Source organism: Diceros bicornis, chromosome 20 (genome assembly GCF_020826845.1).
Source record: "Diceros bicornis minor isolate mBicDic1 chromosome 20, mDicBic1.mat.cur, whole genome shotgun sequence".
NCBI classification, from domain to species: Eukaryota; Metazoa; Chordata; class Mammalia; order Perissodactyla; family Rhinocerotidae; genus Diceros; species Diceros bicornis.
Window position 1 is genome coordinate 3,226,324 of NC_080759.1, and position 4,866 is coordinate 3,231,189.

The 4,866-nt window shown below is 36.1% G+C and overlaps 1 long non-coding RNA gene across 1 annotated transcript; it reads right to left on the reverse strand.

Moving 5' to 3' along the window:
- Window positions 1-344: 344 nt before the first annotated feature.
- Window positions 345-3,206, reverse strand: LOC131418972 (uncharacterized). The gene is made up of 2 exons (XR_009223117.1): window positions 3,147-3,206; window positions 345-1,601 (listed from the first exon to the last, which is right to left on the reverse strand). It is a non-coding gene; the product is annotated as an uncharacterized LOC131418972 (long non-coding RNA).
- Between the last annotated feature and the right edge of the window lie 1,660 nt (window positions 3,207-4,866).

Sequence of the window (4,866 nt, forward strand, 5' to 3'; positions counted from 1 at the left end):
ATTGGTCTTCTCTAAAAGCAAGCCAGCCCTTCACTGATAGCCCCGGATAAGGAAGGGCAGATAAAATTCTTTGAAGACGTTTAGCTGAATTCAGAAGCAAAAATCCTACCTCCAGTTGGCTCCTCTGTGAGAATGGACGGTCAGCCTTATTTCACAGGCTGGGCAGCTGAGGTTTCAGATGAGCTTATTTGCCCTGTTCCCCGGGGATGCAAAAGGAGGAATGTGACATTCATTCAGGGCTGAGATTTTGCACGTAAAGATAGGGTAGTCGGGATAGAGGGAGAATCTCCCTCTGCCCTTTTCCTTAAGGTTCTTATGGCTGGCCAAATAATTAACAAGACAGGTTAGAAGGAGAAAATAATACCAAGTTTAATAACATGTATGCATGGGAGAAAGCAAGGACACTGCGTTTCTCAACACAATAGCAGAACTCTCATCTTAAACATCATGTTCAGCCAATGACAAAGGAAGATGTTGGGGGTGGGGGGAGTCAGTTACAGGAGATTACCACTAAAGCACAGTAAACAAGAGTGAGGTTATTATGCAGATTTAAGGCCTCACCTTTTACATTGATAAGTTTCTAGAAATGAGGTCATTCCCCCTCTTCCCAATTCAGAGAGGCAGATACCTTTACAAATGGAGATTTCCCTTATAAATGTAAATGTCTGTCTGGCAACTCCTTGCAGGGCCATCCGAAGAATATGGTCAGAGACAGAACTTCTGATAAGATGGGCTTGTTGGTGACTTTTCTATTGTAACATCTACTGTACATTATATTTACAGCCATCATGATAATAACTCCTTCCTGAAACAGATGTTTTGTTTTAAATTCTTTAGGCAGTTAGTGGGGGAGGTCAAATGCCCTCAGAGAAAACAACCAAGGTAAAGAGATAGATTTCAGGGTGGCCAAATCTTGATCTTTCACAGGGTCATAGAAGGGAATAAAGATTTCAGCAAATTGGTTTTTTGTTCTCTACAGTGGAAGTAATTTAAGAAGAAGATAGTCTCTCACTCCAACTTCTCTTCCCTGTTCTCTATCTGTAATATCGCTGTAAAAATTCTCTCTACAAAAATTTCAGTCTTTTTTCTTTGCAGTCTATTATCATCTTTACGAATTCTTTGACTTCACCACCTTCTTGGCACCACAGCGCTAGCCATTGAGATATTATTATAGATTCAGTTTTGCAATTTCATCCTCTTATCTTTATTTCCTCTGCCATTTCTTAGTTTTAGTTCTTATTGTATCTTATGCTTGAAAACATTTCAAGCTTACAGAATATATGAGTTCCTTATCTTCTCAAATTTTTATTATCTAAGTGCCCTCAAATATCACTTTTTTTAAAAAAGAAGTGAAATAGATAATAGAACAATATTCTGTAATAAATTGACCACTTATAAAATTAAGTTCAACCTGCAATCCCTCCCCACTTAACAGCGACCATCTTTTATAACTCACCATGCTTTAGTTTGGGCAGGGTCAGTTTATCAATGATTTCTGGATGTTTTAAACCACATGAGATAAATACAGTGTAAGGTAAAATTGTTATTCTTGCAGAAGTTGTAGAATATCCTGATGGTTATGGAAGTTGGTGGCGGAGAACCTGAATCATATGAAAAGTAGTTGATTAATTAGCACCTGACAGAGTTTGTTAATTTGGTAAGGACAATAATAAGATATAAATGTTGAAAAGATAACTTAGCATATCAGAGTATTGTCAAAGGCCACTGGGGAAATTCATAATCTCAAATACTACAAAAAATGGCCATTTTTTCATAAAAAATGTCATACATGGGGGCCGGCCCGGTGGCGCAAGCGGTTGGGTGCGCACGTTCCGCTGCGGTGGCCCGGGGTTCGCCGGTTCGGATCCTGGGTGTGCACCGACGCACCGCTTGTTAAGCCATGCTGTGGCGGCGTCCCATATAAAGTAGAGGAAGATGGGCATGGATGTTAGCCCAGGGCCAGTCTTCCTCAGCGAAAAGAGGAGGATTGGCATTGGATGTTAGCTCAGGGCTGGTCCTCCTCACAAAAAAAAAAAAAAAAAGTCATACATGATGACACCATACACTTCTGTCAGAAAATTTACAATGAAGAAAATTAAGACTTGAGTCATTTTAATTTTAATGATTTGTTTCTGCTTACTATTAGGTTAAAAAACCCTTTTAGAAATAAATTGATAAGGGATGTACTTGCTTAATTTTTAATTTTTTTAAAGAAAAAGTCTTTTTCACATTGTAAAAAAATATTTATTTGTATTTATTTTATGCTGAATTTATTTGTGGGCCCAAAGCCTATTTTTAATTAACTACCACCAATTCTTTTCAAACTCTTTCAAAAAGTTGAACAGGAGAGAATACTTCTAAAGTCATCCTGTGTGGTTAGCACTACCCTGATATGAAAGCCAAAGACACTAAGAGAAAAGAAAACTACAAGTCAGTATCTTTGATGAATATTGATACAAAAATCCTCAATAAAATAATAACTAACCAGATTCAGCAGCATATTAAAAGGATTATACATCATTTTTAAGTGGGATTTATTTCTGGAATACAAGGATATTTCAATATATGAAAATGAATCAATATAATAAACCACATTAACAGAATGAAGAGAAAAAACACATGATCATCTCAATGGATGCAGAAAAAGACTTGACAAAACTAAACATGTTTTCATGTTAAAAACACTAGAAAACTCTCAGAGTAAAAGGAAGCTACTTCAACATAATAAAAGCCAGATATAGAAATACACAGAGAACATCGTATTCAAGGGTGAAAGACTGAAAGCTTTTCCTCTAAGATCAGGAAAAAGGCAAGAATGTCCACTGTCACCACTCCTATTCAACATGGTATTAGATGTTCTAGCCAAAGCAATTAGGCAAGAAAAAGAAAGCAATAGCATCCAAATTGGAAACAAATATTACATTTGTTTACAAATAATATCTTATATGTTGAAACCCCTAAAAATTCCACAAAAAAATTGTTAGAACTGATAAATTCTACAGAGTAGTGGAACACAAAATCAACATGCAAAAATTAGTTGTTCTTCTATACATTAATAATAAGTAATCTGAAAAAGAAGTTTACAAACTTTACATTTTTATTTACAATATCATCAAAAAGAGTAAAATACTTAAGAATCAACTTACTCAAGGAGGTAAAAATTCCAATGATGTTTTTTGCAATAATAGAAAAATCTATCCTAAAATTCATATGGACTCTCAAGGGATCCTAAATAGCCAAAACAATGTAGAGAAAGAAGAACAAAGTTAGAGAAGTCACACTTCCTGATTTCAAAACTTACTACAAAGTAATCAAAACAGTGTGGTACTGGCATAAATACACACAATATACTAATGAAATAATATAGAGAGCTCAGAAATAAACCTTTGCATATATGGTCAAATGATTTTTGACAAGGGTGCAAAGACCATTCATTGGAGAAAGGATAAGTTTTTCAACAAATAGTGCTGGGAAAACTAGTTGATCACATACAAAAGAATGAGATTGGACCCTTACCTTACACCATATACAAAAATTAACTCAAAATGGATCAAAGATCTAATATTAGAGTTGAAGCTATAAAATCCTTAGAAGAAAACACAGGGTAAACGCTGCATGTCATTGGGTCCAAATGCCATTGCCAACAATGATTTCTTTAATATGACACCAAAGACAGAAGCAACAACAAAAAACAACAAAGTGGACTTCATCAAAATGCAAAAGTTTTCTGTATCACAAGATAATATTAACAGAGTAAAAAGGCAACCCACAGAATGGTTGAAAATATTTGCAAATCACATATCTGATAAGGGATTAATATCTAGAATATATAAAGAACTCCCACAACTCAACAATAAAAAAAACCCAATTTAAAAATGCACAAAGGACTTGAATAGACATTTCTCGAAAGATATAAAATGGCCAGTAAACACGTGAAAAGATGCTCAACATCACTAAGTGTCAGGAAAATGCAAAATAAAACCACATTGAGATACCTCTTCACACACATTAGAATAGTTTTACTGTCACAAAATCAGAAAATAACAAGTGTTGACAAAGATGTTGAAAAATTGGAACCCTTGTGCTTGGATGGTGAGAATATAAAACTGTGGAAAACAGTACGGCAGTTCCTTCAAAAATTAAAAATAGAATTACCATATGATCTAGAAATTCTACCTATGGGTTCTGAAATAATAGAAAATATATTTATGGATCTCTGTCTCCATTTCCTGGCACAGAGCTCCTAAAATCCTTGTAATAAAATAAATGATAAGAACATTAGGAGCATCTCTTGTTCTAATATTTGTCTTTGACCCCATCCCTGACACAGAGCTTCTAAAACCCTTGTAATTTCCTAAGTGATAAGAACACTAGGAGAATCAATTGTTCTATTGAGGCAACTCTGGGTGGGCTCCTGAATGGCTCCTGGATGGGAGCTGGTCACCAGAAAGACCAAGCCCCGATTAGAAGCTTGGAATTCTTAGTCCCACCCCTTATCCTCCAGAGAGAGGAGAGGGGCTAGAAACTGAGTTAATAATTGATCATGCCTACATGAGGGAGCCTCCCTAAAAATCCCAATAGAATGAGCTTCAGAGAGCTTCCAGATTGGCAATGACAAGGAGTACTTGGAGAGTGGTGCTCCTGGAGATGGCATGAAAGCTCTGTACCCCTTCTCACACACCTTTCCCTCTGAACCACTTCCATCAGGCTGTTCTTGAGTTATATCTTTTTATAATAAACTGGTGATCTAGTAAATGTTTCTCTGAGTTTTGTGAGCCACTCTAGCAAATTAATCAAACCCAAGGAGGAGGTTGTGAGAACCTCTGGTTTACAGTCACTCAGTCAGAAGTACAGGTAACAGCCTGG